This window comes from Liolophura sinensis, chromosome 7 (assembly GCF_032854445.1).
Source record: "Liolophura sinensis isolate JHLJ2023 chromosome 7, CUHK_Ljap_v2, whole genome shotgun sequence".
Classification (NCBI taxonomy): Eukaryota; Metazoa; Mollusca; class Polyplacophora; order Chitonida; family Chitonidae; genus Liolophura; species Liolophura sinensis.
In genome coordinates this window covers 24,432,231-24,445,989 of record NC_088301.1, presented here as the reverse complement: position 1 = coordinate 24,445,989, position 13,759 = coordinate 24,432,231, and the positions used below count along the sequence as shown (strand labels likewise).

General features: G+C 36.8%; 1 protein-coding gene across 1 annotated transcript in view; it reads right to left on the bottom strand.

The window, feature by feature from the left end:
* Positions 1-13,759, bottom strand: part of LOC135470763 (uncharacterized) — a 212,583-nt gene that overhangs the window by 56,541 nt on the left and 142,283 nt on the right. The gene's annotated exons all lie outside the window — the stretch shown is intronic.

Below are 13,759 nucleotides of genomic sequence, written 5' to 3'. Positions count from 1 at the left end.
TCTTTCTATGTGCATGTGATCATGTCTTCATTAGTCGAGATCTGATAGATATCAAGAACTGATAGAGTTACTTCCCTTACACCATACCTGGTCATACCTGACACCTACAGGCCAATATGTATTCATTCATTCATTCATTCATTTCATTGATGTTTAGCATAGAACATTTAACTAACATAATGTTGGACAGGGTTAGGGCTGGAAGACAACTGGTCAGAGTAAAAATGGAACAAATGCACACAAACATGTATCTAAAAACTTTGACCTCAAATCACTGGAAGTCACAGAGATTTATTCAATGGGGGTTAGATTTGGACAAGCAATCTGACTGATTCATGTAATGTGGTCTTCAGCCTGAACAGCTTTCATAAATAAGCCATACAGGCTCATCATCTAAACTGATATTTAAAACATATTGCACCTGTCTATGACAGCTTAATAAGAAAGACTTTTTTAGATCAGTTAAAAAACAGCAAAAGCTGATTGACAAGCACAATTGTTTTCCCTTAAAACTGATTTAGTGACTGGTAGAAAGCAAGATTAAGTGATTGACAATCTGAATGAATGAGTGATTGACTGAATAACAAAATTAATGAAACTAGCAGCTAGCAGCGTCTCTATTAAACCCTTCCAGGGAATGTACAATTAACCCAGCAGCTCTGACCACAACAACATGGAACTAAACTTCAAGGCAATTAAACTGCCAAGACCAAATAGAATGTTTATTAACTTCTGCTGTTTTTTTACTTTGCATAGTTTGTTATGAAAATTAGAAACTGGAAGGGAGAGGCAGAAAACATGTGAGATCTGTGTTTTGCTAGAAAGGTCATGCGAATGGTACCAGATGCTGAATACAAACATGACAGTGGTGGTAAGGACTGATGGTTTACAGGTCACTGTCCAGATAAGTATTTCTGCTATCCTCCAACCAATACCCCCACTCCCTGTTACCCCTCTCCCCCCAGGGCCAAGTGGATACCAATGTGGCTGGTTACTGGTCTAACAGATAGTCAATAATTAGACTGGACTAGCCCAGTGACAACATTGATTCTGACAGTAACAATGTGAAGATAAGAGTGGCTTAATGAATGATGTATTAGTAGATTGGAAAGGATGGCATTGAAGCTGTACTGGTGCTTTAGAAACTGGGTTTAGATATCTGGAGCACAGAGAATGAAGCAGGGAGGGAGGGAGGAGGGGAGCTGGCACATGTACATATACATGTGGACAGAGAAAAAGGAGGGGCAAGAACACGAATGTGAATCTATGGGTCAAAACAAACATTCGTAGACCAACCATCAGCCAGTATGGATGTTCCAGGTCAATAACTGCAACGGGTAAATCCCAAAATCAACATTCAACACAAACTGCTAAAGATCTAAGAAAGTGTATGAAGTATGAAATTAAAACAGCTATGATGTGGTAAAAAGATGCAAGGAATGTTCCATGCGAAAGAATGAAATCAGTATTCAGTAAGAATTAGATCACAACTGTACCATGGAGTTTCAACAGTTTCCTCCCACCATAATGCTGGCCATCGTCATGTAAGTGAAATATTTTTCAGTACGGCATAAAACACCAATCAAATGAAAAAATAAATAAATTCAACTTAACACGCTGAATATATGGCCCCTGGCATGCTCTTATGCACTGAATAGGTAATAAATAAATAAATAAATAAATAAATAAATGAATAAATAAATATATAATTGAATAAATAAATATGGTACTATATTGATCTTTAATACAGACTGCTCTCTTAGAACAGATGTATCCCAGGTTAGAGTCCATGAGAAAACTAGTGATACATGTATTCCCAACTAATTCTCACCGCAGGAATTTCTCTGAGGCTATCAGTATATTGGTCTGCCAAAAACCACTATCTGTGAACACATCAACCAGTACCAGAGCTTGATCTTGTTTGCTTTCATCTTCACTACTAATCTCAAAGTTGCTAGATGTATTAATACCTTTAAGGCAGCAAGAAAAATACATGACGATAAAGGAAATCGTGGGGGAAAAATACAAATAAAAAAAAGACATATTAAATCTGCTGGCCATGGTTTTCAATAAATATGTACTAGACAGAAAAGTAACGGAAACATCTCAGATTAAATCATAATTTTAGCAAGTTATCAGCGCAATCTGCAAGCAGCCATTTCATTCACGAAGGTTTAAGCTGTCATTCTTGTGACGACAACTCTGGAATTTTGAATTTATAAACTATGCATTATGTGTTTGATTCAGTGACATATGTAAATAGGTTGATACATCCTACAGATACATGCTAAGAGGATTTTCCCACGCTAAAATTAATTAGGTCATGGCAATTCTTCCATCATGTGTTGTCAAAATAATAACACTGTGGCTGGATTGAATCCTGAGCATATGTCAGGCAAATGAACTTACGACATTTTTAAATGCTGACATTTACATAATGACAAATATCACGATTTTTACGGGAAGGGACGATGTAATGGCGTGAGGGAAGTATTATGTGTGTGCATATGGGGATGGTCGGAATGGTAAAACGTGGTAACTGTAATTAGTAGCTGGTCTTAGCTAGAAATGCAGATTGCAGATTTTTCATTGAGTAAACAGAATGCAATAAGACAAGCTGATTTCATCAGAGAACATGTGTCCCAGCGGTAACACTTTAATCTCTTCACCTCCTCCCCAGCTGTCTGTCGATCTACATGCTTCAGGCACCTTTTTTTTTCTTTTATTTTTTTATCACTTCACTGAAGCAAAACATTTTCAGCCGGAAAAAATTCCATTCTCACGTCTTCTAACATAGCCAGATAAAATAATAAGTGTTTGATAGATGAGAGATTAATGGGTGTGCTAAGCAGGATCGGGTGTGTGTGGAGTGGGGTGGGGAGGGGGGGGGAGGGAGGGAATCAATTGTGAGCTCTGGCCCACGAGGTTAGACTCCTGCCCCATACATCTTAACGGGCCAGTGACATTTCCAGATAGCCACACATCCCTCATTTGCATAATTAATGCAAATTATGACCTAGTTACCAGGACTGTCTGGTCTGAGCACAGTCAGGAGATTTGGGAGCCTGGGAAAAAAGACTGTTGTGTGGGATTACCATTAATCAGGCTATTCCTCTAACACTCCACCCCCACCCTCTACAGACAACAGGGACTTAACCTTAACGCTAGAGTACTGAAATTCACGTGCCAAATTAATCTTAGGTTGGCTGGAGGACAATTTTTCAGCATTGGTCTCATGAAATCAAAGCACGTGTAACTTTATTACTTTTTTAGAGGGGGGGGGAGGGGTAGTGATTTCTTTGGGAAGGGGGATAAATATCTGATTTATATACCTTGATGCGACTTTATGTGTTGATTTGTTCTTATCCTTCATGATTAATGACTAAAATCCTTCACTCTTATCACAATCCACGTTGTGGCGTAAGATACACTTCTGTCAGCTCAACAATATTTCATGCATTTGTGAAGAAGTTGTGAAATCTTTCAACATTTCCACGCAAAACTGCATACTTATGACATTTTTTAAAATTCTTGTGAAAAGAATAGGACTGATTTCTTTGGGGAAGTAGGTTATAATTTGTCCAGAAAATAATTCATATTTTTCCTTTTTTTTTCTATTGTTTTGGGTTTATGCATACTTTGATCATACAACGGCAGATCAGAGTTTAATTGAAGTTTTACGCCATACTCAAGAATATTTCAATTATACCATGATGGCTAGCATAATGGTGAGTGAAAACGCACGACTATCCTCAGGATGCTGGCAGACCTCCCCACACAGAGTTAATTGTCCTCTAGCTAAAATATATCTGAAAGACGTAAACCAGTAAGAATGAGACCTTGTGAACTTTATACACGTATAAAATTTATTATAGCTACAAATGATTAATTATAATTGTCATGATTATTATGCATTACATATATGATTTTTAGGCCAGAGGGTGTACAGGAAGGATGTTGCATTTTATTGCCCACCTTGAGGAGCACATGTATGTATTTTGTTCTTCCGCTCTTGCAAATTACATAAATATTTATGGATATAGTCATGTTTGTATTTAGGGGGCCCATGGCCAAGGTGGTTAGTGTGTCAGCACTGCGCAATGACCCAAGAGCCTCTCACCAATGCTGTCGCTATGAGTTCAAGTCCAGCTCATGCTGGCTTCCTCACTGGCCATGTGTGGGAAGGTATGGCAGCAACTTGCAGATGGTTGTAGGTTTCCCCTGGGCTCTGTTCTGTTTCCTCTGACCATAATGCTGGCCGTCGTCATATAAGTGAAATATTCTTGAGTATGGCATAAAAAAACAATCAAATAAATAAATAAATAAAAAAAGTTTGCATTTACACCTAACACCCACAAGTACTTCAGTATGGCTGTACAGCCTTTGAGGTAACCTCAATTACCACCTGGGCGCCTCTCACTTTTATATCTTCATCAATGAAGATATAATATTCATTCATACCACAGATCTCTCCTTGCTCTGCCATCCATAATGATAAGTCTGCCATCAGGTATTCTAATGTCTCACGATATGATCTGTGCCATATGTGGGTGTGTGTGTGTGTGACACAGATTTAACTGTCCTGCCTCAGAAATGAACTGTCAATCACCCTATGATGGACAGGTGAGAGATGAATGGGAGCGCTATTTATTTCATTACTGCTAAAAAAACATGAATGTAAGTTTTATTAGGGATGGCTAAAACTAGCATCGGTCATGTAAGACCATTTAGCACCATCATGAAGTGTCAGACTGCAGCCTTACAGACACAGCAAATGGGGGGTTGGGGTGGGGGTGGGGGTGGGGGGTAGAGAGAAGAGGCAGTGGTGTTTAAATAAGAGCTCTTCGTTAGGTTTTACCTTGCTGTTTAACTAAGAGTTACAGGTCTACAGGTGTTCTCTCTAGAGGCAAGCTTCATCTTATCATCATGATCTGTATTCAGAAAAACATCTAACAATAACCTGTCAGATTTGGAAATTGAATAGAGTTAAGCTCCACTGGTTTAGCACCTCACAGTTCCAGTCCACCTTAATTCCAGTCCACAGGAAACCAGCGGTAACAGCGGTATAGTCACATGAATACAAACATATTTCAGGTAACCACATTTCAGGGGACATCCCCTATTTCTACCAGAAAACCTGAAACTATATAGCTTATTCATCACCTGTCGCTATATTTACCTGTATGTTGTTTACTGCTGACAAAAGACACCTACAGTATATAAGCAATTCAGGCACCCCAAAAAAACATCAAGATCATGACATGTCTACCTTTATATATCTGTACATATACTTTTAAATTGCCACACCTATACAACCCACCTGAGTATAACAAAGTAACCTTCTCCAAGTTATAATACATGTAAAGTAACGCTTACTTAATTATCTGTATATATACTCACATAGAATACTCATAAAGAGGTAATGAAAGCCCTCTCAGCATCTATTCATGAATATATTGAGTTAAGATGAAAGCCATGCAATAGTTTTCATGGAAATTGCTCTTGAATACACCAATTCTTAATTAGGTCCTCAATAGATAAGAGTTAACAATTAAAATTTTGTAAAATGGAGAAATATTGCTTTAGCAAAACGAACTTCAGGCAATGGTCCCAGATATTTATCACCATTCGATAGGGTATATATTTTAAATACTAGAAAAATTTCATGTCAGAAAAACTTCAATTTATACTGTTCAAATGCGATATTCCCTGAATTCAAGTCTTCAAAATTCTCAAGCATGTCAAAAGAAACATAGTGTGTGAGCAATAAAATGTCAAATACTTCACAGCATGTTGTTGAAATAATTGACAGAAATATTTCCCACAGTGCACTGCAAGTTGTTTACAATGTGACCGTGACCAAAGTGAAATGGTCAAGGTTGACCCAATCTTTCCTCCACTCCCAAAGATTTCCAACTCCATGAAATATTCATTTTGGAACAGGAGCTTCCAGTTCAGACAGTCCCCACACTGTCCCCTCTACCACCGATTCTCTCATTCAATTATGTAGCCCTCAAAGCCATTTTATTCATCCCTGCAATTATTTAATCTATCCTTACCCTCAGGGGCTAGAGTTGAACAGGTCACGCGAACCTTGGGCTCGCTCCCAGCAGTCACTTCCGCTGCCCCTTGGGCAGATTTCCCATGTCCCCACACCTTTATCAGGTGTGTGTTAAGAGCTTTGATTCTTCACAATGAGCCCTTTCAACAACCCCCCCACTCTACCGCAGCCTGTGATCAGTGTAGCAAGCAGCACCCTAAGTACTGAAATCAGCATAATCTGTCAGTCTTATCAGTAGTTCGAAAATCTACATACCAGTAGTACTGTAGGCTACATACATTCAATTGCTGGCACCCACCTGCCCACTGAACAATGCAGACAAGCTACATCAGAAACAATTCACAAATTTATTAAAGTATTACAGTATACAGGTTTCACGCTTCCAAAACATGTATGAGAGTATACAATAAAGAGATTCCTGAATAGGCTGTCAGAAAAATACATCATGTAATCGTGTGATATAGACTCCTTATGACAGGCCCACCAGCACTTACACGACAAGGACACAGTAATCACACCTGTATGATTGTTGCTGAGTGCCATATTCAAAAAATTTTCACTCACATGATGGCACTCAGTGATATCGGTGAAGGAAGCTGGAGTTCTCAGAATAAACCACTCACCTTTGGCAAGTGAATGACAACCCTTTCCACAAGTCATATACATGTACAGTATGCAAAACATATTTGTGGAACACCAGTGTCCTTCAACAAAAATTCAACTTTTAGAGCTTTTGTTTCTGGGTTTGAACTCACACCTCTTCCTTTCTATCAACTGAAAAGGATCCAGTGTATTACCTTACGGAAATGACCTTTCTGAAAGAAATATCATTTTTCGATAACTTCCTAATAGTGAGCATCAGTTTATATCATTCAAGTCCCAATCCAAGGGATTTCAGTAGAAAGGTATACAGTCTGAACATTGTAATTACATCATAGATTATAGACATGAACCTTGGTGAGCCAACACGGGAAGGTCTGACAGCAACCTGCGGATGGTCGTGGATTTTCTCCGGGTCATGCCCGGAATCCTCCCACCATAATGCTGGCTGCCTGCGTATAACTGAAATATTCTTGAGCACGGCGTAAAACACCAATCAAATAAATAAATCATATTGGTGAGCCAAAACTGGCCCTTTGAGAGGTTCAAATTGCTATGGTTGATATAATAGTATCAGAGCGTGGAGAGGAGTGAGAGACCGTGTAAAGTGTCATGTCGGAGAGCTGACGGTGACACACCAGCGATATACCTGGATTAATTTCATCCCCTCGGGGGGATGTGTCTTTAACACCCACACCATATACATTCAATGATCAATGGGTATCTGACGACAAACAATTTGGCCAGTGTCCACTACAATACCTATGTCTGTCCGCTTACCAAAAAAAGTATATGTATGTACCACTATCCCTGACACCTGAGTAATTAAATACCTTTAACGGACATAGAAAAAAAATGAAAACTTAAAATAATTTGGGCTTGCCGAAAATGTAAAACATGGCACTATGACAAAGTGAATTTTCTCGTAGATATGCCAAGAAGAGTGCAAAAGTACATAATGAGGATGAAGGACCAGTCCTCCCTCCCCCCCCCTTCTCCTCTCCTTACCCCAGCCCCACCCCCAATAGAAACCCCTCCAGCAGTGTGGCTCATGTATATCTCACAGACATTCCTCAGTCCTTTCATCTCCAACCGAGCATAATGCGATGGTCACTACCTGGATAATTTGAAATTAAAATGACAATTTAGTCCACTAACTTGTCCCTCCTGGCCACATGTGACCCCCCAGGTTCTCTGAAACATGTACATAGCAATTACACCATGCCTTCAGCCAGTCTTAACCCTCTAGTCAGCTTGTCCGTTACATGTAGACTCTTAGGCCTGATGTTGACTGGAATATTGTCCTCACAGGCAGAAGGGTTAGCATAGACTTCAACCTTCTTGACTTGTTAAGAACCAAAACAGGAACTGAAATTTATGACATGAAATAACCGAGTTCATTTGGAGAGAACAACCCAGATCAGCATCTGTATCTTGTTTTTTTCCTTTTTTTTTTTTTGGAAATAAAATTGATCCAAATACATATATCACTTCAAAATTGTCACTATTTACTGTTATTAGGCATGGATGCGACAATTAATGGAAAGGAATTTCTGAATCAATACAGAGTAGTCACAGCCAGGAGCACATTATTTATTTATATAATTGGTGTTTTATGCTGTACTCAAGAATATTTCACTTATACAATGGTGGTCACCATTATGTTGGCAGGATACCCACGACCATCCAAAGGTTTCTGCCAGACCTTCCCATTTACAGCTGGACAGGAAGCCATCATGAGCTGTACTTGAACTCACAGCAGCGTAATGGTCAAATAGCGCCATGCTGACACGTTAAAAAACCTCATCCACAGAGGCCCCACACAAGAATATTACAATTTACCTAGAAAATCTTCTGTGCAATAAAATAAATACTCTTATAACAGACATTATACGATTTCATTGATTTTTACGTAACAATGTAGGAGTGACATCAAAGGTCAAAAATTTGAAACAAACTTGTTAATACAATTATAATTACTACAACAAAAACTTTCACTGAAAATGTACAAAGATAAAAACAAACATTATGCAGGATCACTCACCTAAAAAAAGTGAAAAAACAGCAAAAGTGTTAGGGATTTTTTGTGGGATGTCACAGCTGTTGCGTATTTTTACTTGTTTAAATTATTTTGCGCACAAAAGTATACTGAAAAGTCTTAGTCAATTGTGGTAAAATTGTTACCAGTAGAATCACCTGAGACAAGGTCAAGAAAACTGGGTCTTCATATTGGGCCTAATTAAAAATGAAATTGATCACTGACTGACTCTCCCGAATGATCATAATTATGCAAATAAAAAAACACATTCAAATGGGTTGTTCATGAAAATCAACATGGTTGACATTCCAATCATATTTGATTCAATAAATGCATAAACTGACAGCTTGGATTAGTTTCCAAATTTTCTAATATAAAGAAAAACCACTAGGATAATTAAAGCAATTACAAACGAATTACCAAAAAAAAAAAAAAAAAAAAAGAAAAGAAAAGAAAAAGAAAGCCACCATTTCTGGATTCATAGATTAGTTGAGATTTATTTTTAATTCCATCAATACAGCCTAATTCCTGTAATGAATCATGACCACAGGGTACTAGTTAACTTGTCAAACACCTCATGACTTTCACATAGCCTCCAGCTATAAAAGGTGATTTAAACTAAGTTGGAGTGTATGTATTTTTACATCATCAACGAATGGGCCTGTCTGTCTTTTTTTTTCACAAGAACTCAGGCCTAATCTATCCGATATTTGTTTCCTGGTTTACTTTCCAACACTAATAATGGCTATTAACTCTCCAAAACAAGCATATACGTCTTTATTATATATGTAGAACAACATAAAGTATAGAAATCTGAGCATACGCACATAATAAAGCATGTTACTGCCAGAACTGGCAAATCCACAAGTCCACTAATAAACTTTCTTGTACAATAAATGCATTCTTAATCCAGCTTCACTTTTTGAAATCACAACAGCTTAGCACCAAAGACTTTCCTTCGGACGATTTCATCATGCCACAGCGTGATATCGCAATGAGTAACGTCATCTATTTATACAATGCTATTAATGGTGGCAAAATTAAAATGTTGAAAAACTGACCACAAAATTGCTCCCTTTTTTTTTTTTGGAATATACCTCTTACTATTTCGTGATAACACAAAGTCATTTAAATACACAAATATTCTGCGTACAAAGTATACTAATTTCTTCTAAGACAGTGTTAATAATGACCAAGTGTAGAAAAAAAAATTTTGCTGTGGACTAGCTATTTGGGCCATATTGAATAGGCTGAAGATACTTTGTCATATTTCCTCATGAAATACACTTAAACTATATATAAAGTTCTGCATTTATATTTCCTGATGAACATAAAAATATAACAAACAGAGCAGGGTTTGCAACTGAACTGAACTGAATAATCTTCCATTTGAATATGCTTCTGCATGTTCCAAATGTCTGCCGATGAGTCTTTTATCTTTATTTACAAGCTTTTCACTGAAAAAATAAGTAATGCAATAAAAAAAAAAAAAATCCTGAAAATATATTCAGAAAAAGCATAAAATGGCCTTTGAGATGATGCATACTTTATATAAAGGTGGTCTGTTCTTTTAATGAGCAATCAGTGCTCATATATATGTACTATCTGAAGAAATCAGAGTTGACAAGAGTTTCACGCAGAGGGGATACATTTATCAAACTCATATCTTGAGCTAGGCCTAGATTAGTAACACAGGTAGAAGAGTCTTGTCTTTGTCAAATCAAGGTCCGTGAAAAACATGCCTTCAATAATCCCAGCAACATACTTTAAGAAATAGGTCCATTCCACAAAATCAAAGTGGCGTGAAAGATTATCATCTATACCGATTAAACCTCTTGAATCTTCTAAAAACCCATACCTAAAAAGCAAGGGCTTTAGCTTGAAAAGAAATTTAAAAAAATAAACACAGAGCTTGATAACACCTTTTTCATTTACTATGTGTTGTATAACATATACTTTTTATACAGCATATTTGTGAGTTTGAAATTGAGAAAAATGAGCATAGTTTTGATCATGGTACCTAGTAAGGTCCAGAGCTATGCTATATACCATATCATACTTTACATAATAATTCTAAACTCTTCACAAACTCAAAATGAAAATCTCTGAAAAAAAAATATTTTGCTGTGAATAAAAACACATTATTTAGTGTACAAAAAAAAAATTTGTTAGAATCTGCTTGCGAAATAAAACTTTAACACAAGGGCTATGTGTGTGTTTTTGGAATGCCGCAATCAAAGAGATTAAATTTAATCAATTAATTAACAGTTAACTTTGAAACAAACATATTTATCAGTAAAGAAAAGAAAAAAGAAAAAAAAAAACAAATGAAATCTAGTCTGGTCATATTTTAGTCTTTTGAAAGTGTCAAGTGAGACTGGTTTAACAACTACTGGTATAAATCTTTGTCTAATAATGACAGGTAACACTGACTACTAACAGCATGGCACAGTTCATCATAGACCCTTTCAGTTAGACAGGTCCTACCTCTAGCTGACACTGAAGTTAATCTCTGGCTATCTGCCATTCTGATCTTTCCCTCTCTCACTCACTCTCATACATCATTAAGACACAGTCATGTGTAAATATATATCTGATGTAAAGCTTAAAACCATAGAATGACTTGTACATGTCAATATTCACTCATATACACAAAAAAGCTCTTTTAAATGACTCCATTCAAGCTAATTTTTATTTCAGCTCAGTTTTTTTATCTGGTACAGGCCTACATTCAAACCTTCATCTTAGCTAAAGCAGATTTTACTTATATTCACCCTCTGTCCTTATCTTATTTCTTTTTTTTCTGTGCTGGTTTTCCAACCAGCTAGGGAAACCAAACTGCAGACATAGCCTAAATCTACATGTAGCTGCCACACACTGAAACCACCTGACCCAATTAATTCTATAAAAGGCACAGTGTAACAGTGACCAGAGGTCATCTGCCAACTGCCTGCTTGACCTAGTTTTATGTAAACAAACCCAGCAGGGGAAAATCAACATTTACTTCTTGTATTATAGCTACAGCTTGCCAACTGTACCCAAGCATAAAGCCATCAGGTTATTATGGTTACAAGCTTATCCCAGTATTCAGCTTTACACTCAACTACAGGTGCATTTAGATCACTTTTAAGGCTGACTCAGAGTGCCTGGTTGATTGATTGATGGTTTAAATACCGCAATTAATGTATTAGATAAATTGAACAGGTTAAGTTTACATGGTGGCAATCAAATGGAAAACACATTATGAAGGTTTTTTTCCCTCCAATACTATGTTAGCAATTAATCTAGCAAGAATTTTCAATATGTACTTTCTCAGCTATATCAGCCAAATTTCAAAATTAAAAACAAGAGAACAGTTTCGTACAGTTATTCCTTCACAAGAAATCAATGCAACCAAGGGGCATGCTCGATAAAGCTGCCAAACTCAGCCTGATCTTTCATCAGTAGTTTTTTTTTTTCATATTAGAGACACGTATCAAGCTCTGTGAGTAGTTTAAATAAACTATGAATTTTCAAGTGAAAACAATAAAATTCTTCAGTAACTACATTCATACAAGCAATGAAAAAATGCTTCTTCAACACAGCCCAAAAAAAAAAACAGTCTTTGATTTATCAGTATGTCAGAAATATTCAAAAAGCTCATATTGAATTTCCTCAAAAATGAGACATTACAGATATTTCATAGCCACGATAAACAATGCTGGACGTAAAAGTGACCTGAATGATACGAAAAGAAACATGACAGTTTCTAACCAACACATTAGAGATCAAGGTCCATGTTGAGCATGATATTGTTAATAGCAACTTTTTATTGGCCTGTGACAGAAATCTTGTTATTCTCTTTTTCTGTACTTGATATTGGCTGACCTTGATACACATATTGTGGAAGAAAACTTTGGTATTCGAAAAAAGAAATAAGACAAAAAAAACATAAAAAAGAGAATTCCCGATTTGAAAAAAAAAAGCCTGTACCATATCATGTGGTGTATTGAATTGGCATTATTGATGAAGTGTATTCATTGAAGACAACACCTGCTGATTATAAAAAAAAACAGGTTTATAACCTCTTCCCTCATGATCAGATAAAAATATAACCAGGGTTAAATGGGTATAATCTGCCAGCATTAGGTATAAATCTTGAACAGATTGTTCCCAGTAATCATCGCGCCTTTATGACAACACTGCTGGCTCCTGTATGCAGATTATCTACCCGCTTAACCTGTAGCTGCCATTGTTTACCTGGAAATCTATGCAGGTAATTAGCCTAAGTCAGACAGGTGAAAACTGGAGCCAGTACAATGTGATGTACACCTCTGACCTGCAGTATTTAACCTAGAAATGAGCTCTCTCAAAAAGTGCATTTTTACAGAAATATATTATCTTTGAAACTATAACTTGAATGTTTCTGGTATCATATCACCTAACCTTCCAAACTAAACTCATGATATTTTTTCAAGATCAACAGAATTATCCTAACCAGGAAAAAAAATGCGTAACTTTGCCATGCACAAAATTTTAGGTCAAATACAACAGAACAGTTTACCGAGACCCAGCTCTACCTGGAAAGGATGCGTGTGTGACACAAGATATCATAAAGTTATAAGCCATACTTCCGCAGCTTTCTATAACCTAACTTTCTAGGAATTCTTCACTTTTCTTCCAAGAAATCATCCTATTTTTTTTTTTAGCAACAATCACGGCCATATCAGACTACAGCAATTTTTTTTTTCTCATGTTACTTTGGTTAGACATATTCATTGAATACAATCTATGACTGACTGAAATCAAAAAGAGGAATAAATCGGTGAAGGTGGATGGGGGTTCCGTGGCAATTAAACACAGCCTTACACTTTGGAAATGTTTCAGCTGATGCCTTCCTTTTTCAAATAATTCCTTCCTGTAAAAGACTTTCTCAGCGTTGGAGGTTCAAAGGTCATGCAGACAAGTATGTATATAATGACAGCACAAATCACTGCAAATGTAAACAGTTTTTTTTAATTTCAGCCTTACATGCTGACCAGGTGAAACTCTTGACAACCCATTCATCAATTGTAGACATC